Source organism: Spodoptera frugiperda, chromosome 25 (assembly GCF_023101765.2).
Source record: "Spodoptera frugiperda isolate SF20-4 chromosome 25, AGI-APGP_CSIRO_Sfru_2.0, whole genome shotgun sequence".
Classification (NCBI taxonomy): Eukaryota; Metazoa; Arthropoda; class Insecta; order Lepidoptera; family Noctuidae; genus Spodoptera; species Spodoptera frugiperda.
This window is the reverse complement of record NC_064236.1, coordinates 19,352,423-19,373,213: the sequence shown is the minus strand read 5'-3', so window position 1 is coordinate 19,373,213 and position 20,791 is coordinate 19,352,423. Positions and strand designations below refer to the sequence as shown.

General features: G+C 33.9%; 1 protein-coding gene across 12 annotated transcripts in view; it reads right to left on the bottom strand.

Moving 5' to 3' along the window:
- The window catches only part of LOC118261935 (alpha-1,3-mannosyl-glycoprotein 4-beta-N-acetylglucosaminyltransferase A), an 88,593-nt gene that overhangs the window by 51,428 nt on the left and 16,374 nt on the right, over positions 1–20,791 (bottom strand). For 11 of the 12 annotated variants that reach the window (XM_050704257.1, XM_050704259.1, XM_050704258.1 and 8 more), the window contains exon 1: positions 10,806–11,027. The exons of the other annotated variant lie outside the window; for it this stretch is intronic. The gene's annotated coding sequence lies outside the window, so the exon portion shown is untranslated. Of the gene's footprint in view, positions 1–10,805; positions 11,028–20,791 lie in introns of those variants that run through there. 12 annotated transcript variants of the gene reach the window in all.

Here is a 20,791-nt window from a genome sequence, read left to right as displayed (position 1 = left end):
CATTAAATGAAATACTTAAATTAATTTCGTAAGTCCATCGTTTTAGAAATTAAGCTAAAATCGTATTTGTAACGCGTTTAACTGAGGGTTTCGAGGTTATTACACTAGTTGGCTGTCTGAAAAGTTTTATAGATACTTCGTAAAGTAACCGCGACTGTTTGTGGCATATTTAATCAAAAATTTGTTGGCTAAAGATAATATTAATTTATTTCACACGTTCGAGATGTAGCAAAAACTGTTCAGATCTACGTCTAATTCTTTGTGAAATACTTTGATTGGGATGTTAAGACGGGCTGTTAAGTATGATTGTGAAAATGAAGAAATATATTATAGGTTTTAACTGTTATCGACTCAATTATAGAGGACAAATTGTTTTTTTGATTTTATAAAATTTGTCGACGTGTTAGTTACAAATTCAAACTATTCGTTATAAATGCAGTTTATTTGACACTTATTGAGATATCATTACAATAAGAAGTCTAATAACTCTTCTCGCGGTACTCAGAGTCATTTACTACTCACTTAACCCAATCCTTAGCTATTATTTTCCATAAAAAATCGTTAGAAAGTAATAGTTTAAGTTAGTAATCATTAAATGTCTCAGACTGCGGCAGTCAGCTGGACATGCACACGATCAATTAAACGGATAGACAGTCAAAACATTCAAATATTATTCAATAGCAATTTAATAACATGTCTAGTGTGAATTTCAATGTATATAATTTAGTTAATGTTAATCAGACAATGATTATCCTATACATAACAAGTTAATGTCGCTGATTAATTTAAACAATGCTCCGGCACTTGGAAACAATGGCATGACGAATCGAACTATCGAAAGAACTCAGTAGTATTGTGTCTTCTAAAATTTAAACTAGAGAATTTATTTTTATGTAATTCTAATAGATGAGTGTGGCTTTTTAAATTTTAAGAAACTTACGTAGAAGTCAAGTGTTGAATAGTTCTGAAATACCGTATTTGATACATTTAAGGTGATGGATCAATGTTGCCCCATGTCTTATAACGATGTAACATATCTCAAAAAAAGATAAAATGATATAAAAAATGGCATACTTCCTACCTTATTTTTTTTACATATTCACATGAAAAAACTTATGAAAATATTTTAGGTGCTGTTAAGACAAAAGCTAGACTGATTTAAAAAAATATTTTTTGTTTGTTTGATGGAGTGCCTCTAAAGTACCCTGCAGCTATATCTAAAGTCAAGTCTCTGATCTCCAGGAACTAGGAGAAATAAAAGTAAAATCTTAAATTGATCTCATATTGTCAATTAAGGCAAGTTTTTAATAATATTACATTTATTTTATTTTATTCAGTCAACGATTCATCTTCTTATTCATAGGTTAAGATCTGATGAAGCATCAGAGAGTGCTGTTGTCAGGGCTATATCAAATGTGTAGTGTCTTATTCAGGTCTGACGACATTTGCAGGGAATGTGGGAATGGTTATGAGAAATTGTATTCGACTCCATCACACCACATAGTTAATGCTACCTGACTATGTTGTACAGCAGTACAATAAGCAATATACTTAATTTGCCAGCAGGCAAATAGGTATATTGCAAGAAAATAGACAGCAACAAACCCCTTCTCTACCATGTCAAAATTAACTATTAACCCAATAATTGTAGCCAAAATGCCACGATTTAATACCAAGGTACGAGTATTATAACCCAATGTTACTTGGAACCCTGTCAAAGGTATGCTTTGCTTTGTAAAATATTTAGCCATTTATAAACGTCACGTCAAGTTACTCCAATCAACTGTTAACTTCCAATAGACTTTCGACTTTAATTACAGGTGGTTTAAGTTGAAGATGCATTGGAGAAATGGGGTAGGTTGACATGCTGTTGTCTGGGTGACAGGTATTGACGGTTAAATTACTTGTCAAGTTTGTTTGTTTGTAAAATGACGCTTGGTTATTATAGTTCATTTGTATTAATAATGCAGCTTAGTTCTAAGACGGGCACTGATTTGAAATTCTGGTTTGACGTTCAAAATTGTTTGGTTTTAAATGCTAAGGATACTATTGGCTGCTGTAGAATGTTTTTGGTACGGCGACTGCCAAGAAAAGGATTTTAGATTTCAGGGTTTCAAGGTTTAGGTTTTTTATGAGGGGGGGGGGTCTTCTAATGACTTCTTCCGCCTTGGGCGACGCGAGAGGGAGTGTCAGTGTCCGGGTTGAAAGCGAACCTAAAATCTTCTAATAAGTAACCTCTCAATTATTACAATGTTAGACGATTTTAATTAGCTCATACTTCAGCCACATAATACACTCGGCGTCACAAAAATCGCACCTCTTTAAAAGTTCCCTTCATAGTCATTTTAACCCTATTAATCAATGGCAGACATATGACTGTAAGGTATCATTGGAAAGGCAATTCATTTAAGTTTAAGAATAAATCAATGGATTTGGTTTTTTGTATACCAGGGAATAAAAGCGAGCCAAATGCAAATGGTTACGATCAAAGTTACATTTTATTTTATCAGCAATAAACAACCGTAAAACCTAGTGTTACCCTCCCTAGCCCTGAAATGATTGATAATGCTAGCTAGGATAACTTAATGTGCTGCCTCTTCAAATTAAGTTACAATTTCCGTATTTACAAAATGAAGAAAATATAACTAAGAATTGGATAAGATAGTACAAAATATGAGTTTTTATTCGTTACTGGCGGGACATGTTTTAAACTTACAATTTTCCAAGAGGTGCGATTTTTGTGACGCCGAGTGTAGTAATGCAATCTATAGTGGCAGCGATTCAAACTACCTTTAATGATCAAGTTCTGTCAGTCGATTAAAAACCGTACCACCCAGTAATAAAGTAAAATATTGATAATACTGACTAGGATAACTTGATGTGCTGGCCCTCAAAATAATTTACAATTTCCTTATTACAAAATGAGGAAAACTGATCTAGGAATTACAACTATGAGTTTTTATATTCAAAGGACAAACTATGAGTTTTTATTGTGACGATTATATGAACTATAATATTGCGATATTTTTATGAACGATGAAAAACTTTAACATCACGGTATTTAACCAACGAAAGGGTAGGCAGAGTTCAGTCACGTTATAAATTCTAGAATGTAATAGACATTGAACCTATTGCTTGATTCCTATATGCATATTCAATCTTCTCTCGACCGGAAATCGAACCTAAGACTTAAAACCCCATTCAATAAGACTTACAAAAAAACATAATTAAAATTGAATCTGCACTCCAATCCCCCATAATCCTTCAATTGCAGAATCTTTATTCAATTTTAACAAACTCGAAGAAGTCATCAGAAAAGTTGGACAGTTCGCGGCTTCGATTCCCAATACTTTTTAATTTGAACACATAATTCCTTAGTTCGAGTTTGTTTATCAGAGAAAAAAAAGTTAGACGTTCTCAATGCTCTTATGAGAGTAACTGATTTCAATTTCTATTTTCTTTGTATTAGGATTCATTTTGGAACGTTTAATGTAAATCATATGATTTTTTGGGTTCGAAATTATTTGTTAGAGCTCTGACATGTCTGAGTACAGACGTGTAAATTGAGAACTTAGTTCGTTATTAAAAGGAAGATTTTCTATGAAGTCAAGTCTTTTGAATTCGCGCAGTTAGCTGCTAAATTATTTATATTCACAATGGTCGACAATGCATGGGAATGTAGCCTTGTTCAACCATGCTATCTATCTATAATGATCAAGTATTCTTCGCCATTTCATAATTGAGCTGTTACGGCCTTGAGTAATACTTTCTAGCAGTAATAGAAAAAAAATAACGACATTTATATTGAACGAAGTTGTTGATGTTCGACTAAAAATGTATTAAGCTACAAGTATGGCAATATATCACGAGAAATATTTACTTCGATAGCGACAGAGGAAAATGAACCTTATTAGTAGTAGAAGGAATATGTTTGAATGGCCGTAATGCGAGTTATTACAGGTATGTCGGTTACTTAAATACTTAATCATGATATTATATCGTTAGAGGTCATAGTTTTTCTATGATTTCTCTGGGGAATTTAATTAGGGCACGCGTGGGCCTCGCTGTACATCGATTCGTATACTTTTATTCGTTATAATTTGCTGTTATTGTGTAGCGTATTGAGTGGGACGGGATCAGAGGCGAATTGATTTGACGGCATTATCCATCATTAACATGCTAACTACCGCGTAGGACACCGGTGACCTACGTTAGTGGAGGATTCGCCTTCAACAGTTTTCTGATGGCAGTTAAAGGCTTAAACACACAAAAGGAAAATAGGTTTGTTTATTTATATATAATATTCCTTGTTTTTTTACTGTTTACATCAAACATTTGCCTTTTTCGATATTATATTATTACTGTCGGAAGGAAGTCGGATTGTAATAAAAGGATTTGATGCCGAAGCCGGGAAGGTGGATTGATTAAAGAGGATGAGAGTGTCTCGGGAACAGTTACCTGTCATATAACATCAATAATTCAGTGGGCCGTAAAATTTGACAGAGAATTAACAGATTTTCCATCGCATCGATAAGTCAACTGTGATGGTAAATAATGACGCAGGTACTTACCGGACACGGAAGTTTTGGTGCCATGGAAAAAAATACCTGTTTACACCCGGGGTGCTGTTCTAACAGAGATGTGCTATGCTACGTTGCTGTAGATGCGTTTGGCTTCTACCAATCATATTTGTTTGTACACATAGCTTAGCATTGGTGGAAATGGACTCAACTAAGCTATATTTTTATATGCGAAAAATGCGCGTCGGAGCTATGAATGCGATCCTCATAGGATGTACTGCTATGGAATAGGGATGCTATTCCCTACTATCGATACATCGGGGCATCTCGAGCTGCATATCTTTCTCGTGCACCCAAGCTACATAGCTTAGTATCAGTGGAAACAGTTACATAGTTTCACAGCGTACCAATTACATCATCGTAGCATAGCTACAAAGCACTTCTCTTGTGAAAAGTACCCTTAGACTGCGTCATCGGTGTGTTCCCGAGGGGGAGATGGGCGTGTACAGTACAGTTGAACAATTATGTTATTAAACAAGTCCCTACACATTTTTCATTGTGAATGCTTTTTATTCTTTGAAGTGAATTCCAGATATGTACAAATACATCATGAGAGTGAAGAATACATTTTATCATGGGCATTTTTGTTACTATAATTTTATCCTAGCCTATAAAATTCGCTACTGCAAAACCGATCTTCCGCAGACTTTTATTAAGGAAATCGATTAGAAAAGTCTTAGAATTGCGCCTGTATCAGGCACAACGGAACAAAGCAGTAACAAATTACCTACGACTGCTAACACATTATCAACTCTAACATATTTAAGACAGAGTCTAAAGTCTATTGTAGTGACTTGGAGAGTGTATGTTGATGTGCAGTTAGTGGCAAGTCATTGTGACCGCCAGACAAAGGTGTCAGCTGGTTGTTTACACTCGGATAGTAATGAGTTATAATTACTGCAGTATCGATTGGCACTGTCCATATTATTGTTTGATGTTTTGTCGTTAATCGATTAAAGACAGTGTCCATTCATAATATTGGCTTTCTATATCTTGGTTAGATTTTTAGTAGGTACTATTGATTTTTGGTTTTTTGAAAAAATCAGAGTAGTAACATAGAGTCTGGAATATGTGCCCCGTATATGGCAATAGGCTCATTGACCTATAACATGAGACTTATTACCACAAGTGGTGAAAAGTAGGTTTACATTGTACAGTGGCATTACGTGCCGTAATGTGCACTTCTCTTGCCTACCCCTCCGGGGATAAAATGGCGTGACGATACGATGTCGAGTTTTAGTGTTTATGAATTTAACGTCACACCATACTCACTCATTTAATTGATACGTAACCGAGTCCTTAACAATTGTTTTTTCCACAAAATCGTTACTAAGGAATAATTTAAGTAACCATTATATTTCTCCGAGCAGGGCCGTAAGTTGTTGGTGACTGACAGAAAAGAAAACTCAATATTTAAATAGGTTTGATGTTTTTATGTTCTGTGTCTCCTAGTTTAGGGAGGGGCAACATTAGGTTAATTAACCCAGTACTTAGAAGCCCATGTTCAGCAGTGGACGTCTTGTGGCTGATATAATAATGATTATAAATATTGAAATGAGTCACTATCAATCCCAAACATTGATCATCAAACATTGACACTGAGTTTTATGATCTTCAAATCAATGTGTGCATTAATGCCAGTTCAGCCATAACTCAGCTTAGATAAAGTAGTTTCCTAACCGACTAGACTTCACGAAGTAGGGCTCAGTGTGAGTGGTGTGTTCCTATCATATTTTATTTTTAGCTAAAAATCTTTTTCTTCTAATAATTTCAAACAAAATTAGACGAAAATCGTAGCAAAACTCTACAATCGATTTGAATAGATGCATATTTTGCATATCAATTTACACCTGCATATGACACATACATAGCGGGTTCAATCTCATCGATTCATTCGAGTACGCTATGTTTATAGAATCGAGTCGAGTGCCTTCAAAACATGAGGTGTAAGCAACAGCTGTTTCTGTTCATAATATTATGTCGAGACTGTGTCTAGGAAATAATCACTGCATACAATATATCGTATTTGTTAAATGGCCAGAGATACTTGGCTCGTACTTGGTTAATAAATATTAATGATTTGGTGATGTCTATTTGTTTAAAATGGTTTCATAGGCTTATTGTTTTTTAAAATATTGTTTGATTAATTATTTAGTTATTTTTTAAATCAAACAATACAATTTAATGATTGATTAATCAAATCAAAAATAAATGATTTATAATTATTATTATTTGAATATTTTTTTCTAATGTTTGGAATAAATTATGCAAGTAGATTTCAATGTTTTATTGTAGATATTTGAATGTATATTTATGCATGCGTGCAAATATATTTTGTATTTTATTTTAAATACCTATTTATTTAAAAATTATTTAAATCCTGTGTACATGTGAGTTAGTGAACCAGTCGCATAGTAAGTTGCAATACTTTGAAGATTCAGTTAAACTGGCATGCTTGCATGCATGTATGCATGATTTTTTTTTGCCATGCACTGTCATGTTTAGTAGCGGATAAATAATAATATCAATGATAAAGGAGATCTCAACACATATTGTTTCTTTGCTCTGTGTTGTACTTATAATTAAAAATCTAATCCAATACTATGCAGAGTGTATTGTTATTACATGTATTGTTACTGAATAGTAGGTATGCATCCTCATTAAAATAAATGCTTGTACAAAAATTAATATCAAAATATTTTATTTACTCTATCAGTAAGTAAAAGACCTCCTTCCTAAAAACGGGTTCCCCAAAATCCCCACGCTTGGCAGGTGCTATAGGATCGGTTTCATTTAATCCTAGCTTTGCTTTAATATAAATATTTAATTTAATTGTATTATGATCATATTTTTAAAGTTTTTAATTTTATTTAATTAATGTTTAACTCAAATTATTTAATTAAAGTTATAGTCAAATTATTTAATTAAAGTTAAATTAAAATTATTTAATTAATGTTTAATTAAAATTATTTAATTAATGTTAAACTCAAATTATTTAATTAAGTGAGTACCTGAATGCAGGTGTATATGTGTGCATGTATGTACCTGAATACAGGTGTATGTGTGCATGTATGTACGTGAATGCAGGTGTATATGTGTAAGTAGGTACCTGAATACAGGTGTATGTGTGCATGTATGTACCTGAATGCAGGTGTATATGTGTGCAAGTAGGTATCTGAATGCAGGTGTATATGTGTAACTAGGTACCTGAATGCAGGTGTATGTGTGCATGTATGTACCTGAATGCAGGTGTATATGTGTGCAAGTAGGTACCTGAATGCAGGTGTATGTGTGCATGTATGTACCTGAATACAGGTGTATGTGTGCAAGTAGGTACCTGAATGCAGGTGTATGTGTGCATGTATGTACCTGAATGCGGGTGTATGTGTAAGTAGGTACCTGAATGCAGGTGTACATGTGCAAGTAGGTACCTGAATGCAGGTGTATGTGTGCATGTATGTACCTGAATGCAGGTGTATGTGTGCATGTATGTACCTGAATACAGGTGTATGTGTGCATGTATGTACCTGAATGCAGGTGTGTGTGTGTGCATGTATCTGAATGCAGGTATGTGTGTGCATGTATGCACTTGAATGCAGGTGTGTGTGTGCATGTACCTGAATGCAGGTATGTGTGTGCATGTATGTATGTACCTGAATGCAGGTGTATATGTGCATGTATGTACCTGAATGCAGGTATGTGTGTGAATGTATGTACTTGAATGCAGGTGTATGTGTGTGCATGTATGTACCTGAATGCAGGTATGGGTGTGCATGTATGTACTTGAATGCAGGTGTGTGTGCATGTATCTGAATGCAGGTATGTGTGTGCATGTACCTGAATGCAGGTATGTGCATGTATGTGTACCTGAATACAGGTGTATGTGTGCAAGTAGGTACCTGAATGCAGGTGTATATGTGCATGTATGTACGTGAATGCAGGTGTATGTGTGCATGTATGTACGTGAATGCAGGTGTATGTGTGCATGTATATACGTGAATGCATGTATGTGTGTGCATGTATGTACGTGATTGCAGCTATGTGTGTGCATGTATGTACGTGAATGCATGTATGTGTGTGCATGTATGTACTTGAATGCATGTATGTGTGTGCATGTATGTACGAGAATGCATGTATGTGTGTGCATGTATGTACTTGAATGGATGTATGTGTGTGCATGTATGTACTTGAATGCAGGAATGTGTGTGCATGTATGTACTTGAATGCAGGTATGTGTGCATGTATGTACTTGAATGCAAGTATTTGTGCAAGTAAGTATTTTTTATATAACTTTTTTTACTCATAGTAATGTTAAAAATTATTCCATATACATAAAGAGCTCCCAAATTACTCTTTTTCCTTACACACAATTTTCACACATTCCTTTCCACGTTTCCTTCACATTCGCTTCTCATTCAGAGTCATATGCGTTGAAAAAAATTTTTGAAGTCGATAAAATATTCCCTATGCAGGATTTAAACGCATAACTAAAAAAGAATACTATTTTCACTCATCTCATTCAGAGAGATATTTTTTTTTTTTGTAATACATCATAATTATGATTGCAGGAATTGAACCCGTAACATTAAAAACATTGTAAAAGTCACATTCGCAACACATACAGAACCAAAGTCTCAGCAAATATTTCCTTGAGGGAATTGAACCCACAAGTTTAAAAATAATAAACAACATTCGCATTCATAGTCCCAAAACTAAAATTTTCTAAGACAAATATTTTTTTTTCTTTGGAGAAATCGAATCCGCAATATTTTAAAAATACAATCATACATGTCACATTCAGACTTAGCATATTTTTTTTAGTAACAGGAATCAAACCCGTAATTAAAAAAATATATATAAAAAAATCACATTCGCATCACATTCAGAGTCCAAGTCCTTACAAAAAATATTTTAAGTCGAAAAATATTTTTACGTTGTAGGAATCGAACCCACAACGTTTAAAAATACTTATTCGCACCACATTTGCAATCAAAATCCACACCAAGAATTTTTAAAGTGCAAAAAACATTTTTACTTGTGCTTTTTATTAAAGAAAATAATTTTCTCGCGAAGTCCGAAGTCGCTGAGTGTCCAATCTTCTTCCATAGGCCAGTTGAATTAATATTTTCAATTTTCGATTTCGAAATTATCAATTTTTGGGACTTAGAACATAACTGATTAAAATCAGGCCCATTATTCGCTCCGACGACGGCAAAAATACAAGACGAACATTTTCTTCATTTTAAATACAAGTCCGCAGACTAATAAAAAAGGGTCGAATCGCAATTAAGAAAATGTAGCTAATATTTCAAATATTTGCCCGGCGCGAGAATTATTTATTGTAAAATAAACTGTTTTACTGAGCGGTTAAAGATCAATTTGAGTATTTCCGAACAATCCCGACACAGACGCGGGGGAGTTAGAGAGCCGGGTGGAAAAGCCGGGTAAATTAAGGCAGCCAGAGTTCCCGGTGAGCTACGTCTGACCGGTCGCGAACGCCCGCCGTAAACTAAGTTACCGTGCGTGAAATCGCGTCGCGCGTTGTGAACTTCGAATAATTTCGAAACAAATAATTTTACTGAACTCTATTTTCGTCGGAGTGCTATATTTTTAATTTAAATATTTTTTTCTAAGTCGAATTTTGTGTTTTAAATTTTAACCCGACTTAGAAAATTTTAATTAAGCTTTAAATAAATTCGGAGTCGCAGAAGTTTTTAAAATAAAGTGTTAGTTTAAATTTTGCAGTGAAGACAAGGTTTGAAAAATTTCTAAGTTGAAATTCAACTTAGCAGTGAAGACATGGGTTGAAAAATTTCTAAGTTGAAATTCAACTTAGGAAAAATTTTGCAGTGAAGACATGGTTTGAAAAAATTCTAAGTTCAAATTCAACTTAGGAAAAATTTGCAATGCATAGGAAAAGTTATAAACTCGCTTCGCCGATCATTCGCGGACTTAGTTTTTACGCCAGCAGCAGTACAGGAGAATTATTCTCCTGCCCGAAAGTTTTCGCTTGGAGTAAAATACAATTTCTCTTTATCCCTGTAAAATAATCGCAAATAATAAAAAATCAAGCAGAAATAAATTATTGACGGTCGCAAAAATAAGAAACGTAAGAAAAATTATAAAACATAACATAAAAAATAATATTCGCTGGAAAAAAATCAAGTTAAACCAAGAAAAACTCAAAATAAAATAAAACTGAAATAAAAAATTAAGTCCACTTACTTGCGATTCTGCTACCACCGCCACAGGACAGCACACTGCATTTTATTTTACGCGAAATTAACCCGGTTATTTTTAAAGTTTTTTTTTCGAATTGGAAAAGATATTTTTTTATAGGAAGGGAAAGGCAGGGGAACGCGGAGGAGCGCGGCACGACCACTCGGCACGAGTTACAGGCGAATACTGATTTCCCGACCGTGGAACAGACGTCTTGCTAGTACGAGACCCGGCGATCTTCTGAAATTTCCTCTCCCTGGCGCTCCTTTTTATACAGCCCGGGAGTGGGCTGGGTTCTGCGCCATGCGCAGAAGGATTATCGTGCAAGGGGATGGTTGCGTTCGGGAAATACGAGAGGGGCAAAAGTTCTCTCATCCCGTTCTCTCCTTTTTCTAGAATGTTCTACGCCGTTTTACGTTTTGTCCAATAACTCTTTAAAGAATTCATCTAGAGAGAAAAAGATTTGATGAAAATTAGGGAAATAATTATAGTTTTTAATGCTATGGCAAGAAAATACGAAACTTAATGCAAAATGTGGAAAATAAAATTATTTAAGTATCATTCTCAACCACGAGGTTCCTGGCTTCGGAGAAAATTCGGGATGCTTGCTATCCCACTCTACCCCTCCCCCACGCACCCCAACCCCGGTATACGCCCATTCGAGGCTGCACGGGAAATTGAACCTTATGAATAAAATTTATCGAATTTTAAAATATTAAGAAAATCACATTTTCTTCAAAAAATCGTTCAAATTCTAAATAAATGCATATGCCGCTACTTGGTAAAAGATAATAGTGGAAAATTTGATTTTTTTCGGAAAATTGGTTGGTTCCGGCGAAACTCCATACATGGACTTAGTCTCCGGACGACTAAGTTCGGGAAACTACGTGGAATCCGTGCCGAAATAAGTTTTTCCGAACGTCGTAATAAGTTATTACAATCGTGTTAAAAATTACGAAGTTGCGGCGAAAAATACGGAAGTTTTAACGTGTTCCGTGAAATTCAAGTTGCCGTCGGCAAGTGAAATGTGTCTTAAAAACTGTAATAAAATAATTTTATCGAGTTAAATTACTATTTATTCGTCATATTTAATCGTTTTACATTAAACGAATGTGTTTTTATTAAGTATAAAAGTGGCGTTTACGAAAAAAAGTATATAAAAGACTAACTTCAGTGACGGAAAGCAAAGTTATGTGAAAATAAAATACTTATAGACAGTTTAAAAAGTTTTTACAAGTATAAAAAATATGAAAAGTTTATTAATTACCGTAAAATTGACATATAAAGCTTAAAAATATTGTTTTGACAAAGTTATGAAGTTTTTATCATTAATGGGGTTATAAAATTTGCCGACGGCAATCAAATATTCATTTATGAGTGAAAATTTCGCGTGTGAAAGTGTAAAAAAACTATTTTTAAAGACTTTTCAGTGTACTTTTCATTCATATACTGGACTGATGTTGTTGTAAAAGTTTGAAAAAGTATAACGTAAAGTGTAAAGTAAGTTAATTATTTTTTTATGACGACTGTGAATTGTTAATGTGTTTTAATTGTTACTAGTGCAAAGTTTTGTTGTCTGTTAGTTCGTTGTAGTTGGATAAGTCAAATTAAAATGGTAAGTTGTTTTAAATTAAGTGTACCAAGTTAGTTTGTGATTTTTAATAACTTATTGTGGTATGAAATTATTAGATATAATATATTTTTTGGACAAATATAAAATTAGCATGAAATCTAATAATGTACTATCTATATTATATTATCTAATAGTGTACCCAGATTGTTTGTGATTTTTAATAATTTAGTTTTGGTATAAAATTATAAGATTTAATGTTAACTTCATATTTTCTACAAAAATATTCAAATAACTATTTTTATTTTCTTAAATTATTCGTCGTAAATTTTGTAGCGTGTTAATTACGCAAAAAATCTAAAAAAAATAATTAGTTTTAAAGCTTTATTAGTTTTATTCATCGACAAATTATTAAAAATTACTAAAACGACACCATTTGTCATAAAAAATAATTATTTATTATTTTACTATTAGTACATTGTGTATACAAAATTTTATTACCCCTGTTATAAAGCCATAACACTATTTTTAAAATAATAAGCTCCAATATTAAGTAATTTACACGTTTAATCGGATCTGTTAACAATAACTCCCGTGTTTAGAGAGTTTACACGCCAATACGATCGTGTTTTGTTTTCGGAATCTCACAAGTTGTTTTTGGCGACTAGCACAAATTCGCGCACGGTGGGGTGAGGCAACCACCCCGAAACTGGGTCAATGAACGCTCAACATAACCTCAAAATCAAAACATTGCCTTAAAAACCACATTAATCGAAGAAAATCTAACAAAAATAGGCTATAGCAATGTAAAAATGGTCAAAACACATCACTTTTTATTGAAACTATCTCATAAAAACAAGAAATACTCACAAACACCGCACAAAATTGATTTTGATAGAGCAAACGGCAAAAAACAACAAAGCAACGTTGTAACGAGAACAAAGGCAGGAAAATTAGAGAAAATGAATACAATACTCACTGATGTGGGTTTCATAACACGTCCTGAAAGGGAAAACCACACTAAACTGAATTCAACAGGCCGAGAGAAGCAGATCCGAACGTAGCAACATGGCAGCGGCGCGATTATGTCAAAGTGTAGTGGAACCAGCGCAGGGGATGAGAGCCAGTGTCGCTCAGACTTTCACAGGGAACGGACGTACGTCGCTACAGCACAGAACTACGAAAACTATTACGAAAACCCCATTTTCGTGGTATTTCACGCGTCCTAATCACGTTTTAACTATATAATCGAAGAAAAGAGGTCACGTTGAGGAAAAAATGTCTTCTAAACTCAGTTTTTTTACTTAATATTGTTTGTTTTCTGAGAGGTAAGCTACCTGTTGCTGCTCCAAGTTGTGTTGAAACTGAAACCTTTTCAGTTTCTTCGTCATTTCGCCGGCGTTCGGTTACCGACTTGCTATAAACGTTTTCTAAACAAAAGGAAGTCAGTTAGAGTAACTTCTAGCTTTCTTTTTGTATTTTTTTTTTAATTGTACCACTACTAGTGCTTCGGCCTTTACAAGTTGGAAGTTGAAAGAAATGCTTTTTTAATGAGGGCAGTTCTTTTGTGACTGAATTAACTTCGTACAATGGTCCAACTTGATTGTTTGTCGACTGGAAAACGTGATTGTTTGTGGAAAACAAAGCACTTGTTTCTTGTGGCAGCTCAGGTACCTACCCAGCCCTGGAATTGAGAGACTATAACCTGGAACGATGCCAATAACATTTTCTTGAACTTTGTCCTGTATAAGTTGGTTTAAAATAAAACTTAATAAAACGAAATGTTGCTGTTTATTTATTTCTTGATCTCCCCTTACTGTAACATCAAATAAAAATGTGTTTTAATTACGAAACAACTATAACTTTACGAAAATATTGACTGAAGCTTGTCTTTCACTGAAGCTAGAAAATCTTTAGGCCTAGACTACCAACAAGTTATAACACAAACTCTTAGAAAACATTAAGGTTAACTTTATCTGTAGCTTATCGAAAGTTGATCGTACACATCTCCGCAAAAACGCTTCATTTTATTTCCAAAAATTATGGATAGGACACCAGAAGAAGCCGCTCAACTCGTTGCTCTACTGGAACAAGGACTTAGTCAGCGAAGAGTTGCTGCTCCGCTGAGTTTGAGCCAATCTGCAGTATCAAGAGTGTACAGAAGGTATCAAGACATCGTGCCTTCAATAAGACCAAGTAAAGCCGCCACCGGTCCACCTCGGAGAGAGACGATCGTTTTATTAATTTAACTTCACTACGAAATTCACTTGACCGGTGTCGATGTTCAACTCAGAAGAGTTCGATTAATGGCTGTCAGCGAGTGGACAGTACGAAGACGGTTTCACCCCTTGCCACAGTCAGTTTCGGCAAAATTTGCCCGAGAACAACTATGCAACAATGCACTACAGCGGAATACGAACATGGATTGTGCTTAGCCCGGACATATCCAATTGAACACTTGTAAAACGACTACCGCGCAAACACTGCATTCGTCAAAATAGGACTCACCACTGTTCTAAATCGAGAAAAATAATGCGCGCTTGCCGATGGCGGGTCGTCAATTTCGGGCCTGTCGCAAGGGGTGAGGTTGGCTTCCTTCAAATATTCCACTCGCTGACAGCCACTAATCGAACTTTCTGAGTTCCTGTTGAACATCGACACCGGTCATAGTGACGATTTCGTAATTGAAATAATAAAACGGTCGTCTTCTCCGAGGTGGACCGGTGGCGGCTTATTCTTGGTCTTCGATTGAAGGCACGAGTATCTTGATACCTTCTGTACACTATTGATACTGCGGATTGGCTCAAACTCAGCGGAGCAGCAACTCTTCGCTGACTAAGCCTTGTTCCGGTAAAACGTTTGAGCGATCTTCTGGTGTCCTATCCAAATTTTTGGAAATAAAATGAAGCGTTTACGGAGATGTGTACGATCAACTTTCGATAAGCTCGAAATTAACCTTAATGTGGAGGTTTTATAGGGGTAGTTTGTATTATAACAGTGAGCAAATATCTTGTCCACTGAATTTTAAATATTTTAAAAAGTGCTGATACAATTTTTATAATAATGGTACCAATTTAAAGCTGAAGTTGTAAGCTTTCAAATGGTAAATCGGTTTTTAAAAACAATTCAGTATTTTTTAAGAAAACATCTACGAATGCGTACATGTAGGTTGAGTCGATTTGGTTGCTCGCGAGTGTAGATCACGCCTTACTGTAACAACAAATAAAATTATGTTTTAATTACGAAACAACTATAACTTTACGAAAATATTGACTGAAGCTTGTCTTTCACTGAAGCTAGAAAATCTTTAGGCCTAGACTAGAAAAGATAATCTTAGAAAAAAATATTTTATATCAAAATATTGTATAACGTATAACCAAGCGTCGTATAAAAGTTTCGTCAAAAATTTATTAACTTTTTCTCAGTTTTTTGGTCATTTAAAATTTTCTTATGCAAATGTATGCACATGAGTCAATATATCGCTTGTAATACATAGTAAACACTGATAAAAATCACCTGAAAATAGATATTCATGTAATGTTAATCGCCAAATATTCATCGAACATGATTTCACTTCATAGTTTTCAATATTTTAGTACTTTGAGTCGAATTTATCACGTCGACGATCGAACTTTATGACCCATTAGTCAGTTTGCCGCCGGCAAAAGTTTGGGCGATTTAAAAACTAGTTTAGAGTGATAATTGTCTCGAAATTATTTTAGTATGTTACAATATGGTTTGTTGACATTCTAAAAATCTGAAAACTAAATCGAAAAATAATCACATTAAATGCTGGGACGAAAAATAATGGGGGCGGGGGGTCCGTACGAGAAAAATTGGTGAAAATTCTGTTTAATTTTTTTTTTATATGATGGTTAGGGTATATTAATTTATAATTGTAAAATAAAAGATTTCTTATTAGATATCTAAGGTATTTTACTAATATTCCTTTTAAAATAGGAGTTATAATTTATGCGCGTATCGCTACGTGAAACAAGCGGAAAGTTTTTGAGTCGATCGGTCAATTATTACATGCGAATTTGAAGCCGGCTTATATGTGTTTTGTTTCCTTTCGAACATGTAACATATTGTGCTAATATTAATATTTGTTTTATTAAACAGTTAACAGTTATGCCTGTAACGTCACATAAATTTTGCACTGTAGTATCATGATTGTACGCGAAGTTGTGTTTACTTAAAAACTAGTTTAAAGTAATTAAAGTTTCAAAAATCCTTACGTATCTCGTAATATGGTTTATTGACATATTAAAAATCTGAAAACTAAATCGAAAAATAATTACATTAAGTGTAGAGATGAGTTACAATTGAGAGATGCGTACCTATGTACGTAGAGAGAATAGCTCGCGGTCGGAATATTTGAGATGTTTTAAATATTAGTAGCCAATTAAAGGCTTTTTAGCTGTGATAGTCACATATAGGAAAATTATAGCCAAGTATAGGGATTATGGTAAAGTTCTTTTTAAGATTCTGGTTTCCACAGTACTTTTTGGTTTTTTTTCGCAAAAAAGTGCGTTGCCCCACACTATTGGATTTTCTCCTGTGTCGTGGGTGCGTTTACAAACATACAAGATCATTCATGCACATGACACCCAGACCCGAAACAATGATTTGTTGATCACACAAAGAGTTGCTCCGTGCGGGAATCGAACCCGCTACCCGTTGCGCGGCAGCCAGTTGCCCATGCCATTGCACCAACCGTGCAGTCTGGTTGACGGTACAGAATAGAACCGAAATGAAACTTGAATTATATTCATGTACTTTCCCGCGTAGTCGTACTTAACTCAACTCCAATTTATGTACTTAAAACCCAGTTTAAAGTAGTTATTGTTTAAAAAATCTTAACGTATCTCATAATATGGTTTATTGACATTCCAAAAATCTTTAAACTAAATTGAAAAATAATCACATTAAATGTTGAGAAGAAAAATAATGAGGACAGGTGTTCGTATGAGAAAATGTTTGGAAAATTCTGTTTTAAGTTTTCTCGTAATATTGTTAGCTGTGATTGTTAGTATATGTTATTATAATAAAATTAAGGACTTTTTTATAAGATTTCTAAGGTATTTTACTAATATTCTTTTTAAAATAGGAGTTATAATTTATGTGCGATTCGCTACGTAAGGGTAAGGGAAACTTTTTGAATCGATTCTACAATGATTACACGCGAATTTGATGTCGGCTTTTTTGTCTTTTTTCCTTCGAACACGCAAACTAGTGTGTTAATTTGGATTCTGTTTGTAAACAGTTATGGTTGCACATGTAATTTCTGCACTGTAGTATCGTAATGGTACCCGATTATAGTGAAAACTAACTAAAAGTTCTTGTAAACTAGTTTAAAGTAATTAAAGTTACAAAAATCCTTACGTATCTCGTAATATGGTTTATTGACACCATAAAAATCTGAAAACTAAATTGAAAAATAATTTCATTTAGTGTAGAGAAGAAAAATAATGGAGACGGGTGTCCGTATGAGAAAATGTTTGGAAAATTCTATTTCAAGTTTTCTCATATTATTGTTAGCTGTGATGGTTAGTATTTTGATCATTCATTTATTTCTTTTACTTGGTTGTTACATTTTTAAATATTAAATTAAAAGAAAAAAAAATAAAACATTTAAAAATATAAAAAGCAGTAGCCCACCAGTAACGGGATAAATCCAAGCTACCGGTGATCAGGGCTTAGTATAATTATTATGTTATTATTTATCATTGTAAAATAAAGGATTACTAATATTCCTTTTAAAATAGAAGTTATCATTTATGTGCGATTCGCTACGTAAGACAGGGGGAAACATTTTAAGTAGATCGTACGAGTACAATTACAATTATTATACAGTGGATGCAGGTGGCGACTTGTCGTTCCACGTGGAGGACAAAAGGGAGGCCTTTGTTCAGCAGTGGACGTCTCTCGGCTGATGATGATGATAATGTTCAATTATTACACGCGAATTTGGAGTCAGCCTTACTGTGATTTTTCTTTTGAACACGTAAATTATTGTGCTGATCTTTATATTTTTTTATGTATATTAAACAGTTACACCAGTAAGGTCACGTAAATTTTGCGCTGTAGTATCGTGATCGTACGCGATGTTGTGTTTACTTAAAAACTAATTTAAAGTAATGAAAGTTCCAAAAATCCTGACGTATCTCGTAATATGGTTTATTGACATCTTAAAAATCTGAAAACTAAATCGAAATGTAATTGCGTTTCGTGTAAAGATGGGTTACAATAGAGAGATACCTACGTATATTCGACATGTTTCGCGTCGCTTCGACTGTTCCATAAAATCAGTGCCCATATTCATGACAAACATGTACTTTTGTCATGAATATGGGCACTGATTTCAGTGGAAACTAGTTGAGTAACCTTGTTGAATAGTTATGTTAGCTAATTATTTTTTTATTATTGATTTATGTATATGTCTAGTGGTACCGTATTTATAATGTAAAATATTCTGTCTTCTATTATTGGGTATCTTGGTGTATCCATAACTTAACTTACATTGTGTGTTGGTAATGCTTATGGTGATGATGATCACCTCATGCGTATATTCCATTAATTTCCACATGTTAACTTTCAACCTTTTAACGATACATAGATTTTTATGATATTTTACTTTGTTGCATTGAAATGTAGGATGTACAATACTGTTTATCTGAAAATAGGATCTGAAAACATAATAGTAAACTTTAGCCTAGAACTTTGAACACAATTATGTAGTAATATCCTACTAATGTAAAATTTACAATACAAAAATATATCTGAAACTAGAATCTTAAAAACCATGTATTTACATATTACTTAGTTTTAGAAAACCTACGATATTTTAATTTCAAATTTCATTCGCTCAAAGAAAATCAACTTCAATTTTTAATTTTACTAATAATTTGATTTCTTGAAACGTTTCGTGGTAAATCGTTTTATACGTGTAATAAGGAGAAATGAACTTTTTGCTATTAAATAATTGAGACGCAATTTCTTTGAATCATGTTAATGTTAATGTAAAGCAATTGAAATTATTATAAATTGAAAACTTTTCTATTGAAGCAGATATTATTTTTTCTAATAAATATGATCAGTTAGTATCAGTAGTATGAGTTAATTGGATGGAAAATTAGATCGTTGATCGCTAGACGTCGAGTCGGTACGATGAAGGGCAAACTGATAGAGGATCTAGTCTAGTTAAGTTATAAGAAAATTTAAACCCGCTAAGAGATCTTAGCGGATTTAATTTTTTGTTTTGTTGACTTTAGTGAACTTTTTGTTGTTATAAAACTGGCCTTTGATTTAAATCTCCTTTTAATAAATTGTAAAAATATTATTAAGGTAAGCAGCACAAGTTTACTGAAACTTATATTAAATTTAATGTGTTTTTTTTTCGATGTCGCCTACATTTTTGGAAAGAAAGATTATGGAATGTGGGATTTTTATCTGACTAAAAACCACACGTTCCTTCTCCTGCTTTGAGCCGGAGCCCCCGTAGTCCCTGTTATGTTGTCCGCAGCTCATACTCTTCACCCTTCGTCATATTTTTATAATGGGTCAGCTCTCTAAATTGTAACTGCGCAGTAACAAATTGTTAAGAAATTAAACACTTCATGCCTTTCAATACTTCAAAGTAACATCTCCCCTCGTTGTTTATACAGAGACCCTAACAACACCACGCGGTGTATGTTCTGAAAAGACCTTTCAGTGGTGAGCAGTAACATTATAAGACTTTAATTTGAAACAACTAATTATGTAGCCGGTATTTTAAATATAATATATTAGGGATGGTTAATATTAATAATACAATATACTTATGCTACTATAGACCCGCTGAAGATTTTTTAAATATGTTTTCTTTTTCCAAAACATTTTTCGTCAAAATACTAAAACAACCACATAATACCGGATTTCTTTTCAGATTCGTCAACATGTGTTTCAAAATTCAGTAATAAAATATTTCAAATCATTCATAGTTATTAGTTAACTAATTAATGTTATTTATCCAACTCTATCTAAACAGAATCTAGGAAACGATAAAGAAAAACATGAAACTTTTTCCCTTTGAATGCACGAGCAAAAACTCCCTGTAAAAGTCCAGACAGTTTACTAATTACGCCGGTCACCGCAGTCGGTATCAGTTCATAATTTCTTTTTAACCTGAATTTTCTCCTGCCAGTCCGCCCTTACCGCCTAGGGCTAACTTTTAGGGTGTTCACACAGACCGGCGCGGAGAGCAGAGCAAATTTTTATCACGTTGGAAACAGAGTTTTAAGTATTTGTATTAAGGTTTATTTTTTAATGTGCACTGTGTTCGTCCTTAAAAGTGCTTAAAACCGCTTGGTGTGAAATCATAAGCGCTTCCAGCCAGTCACACTCAGAGTCACTTAATGGTTACTCAACCCAGTCCTTAGGA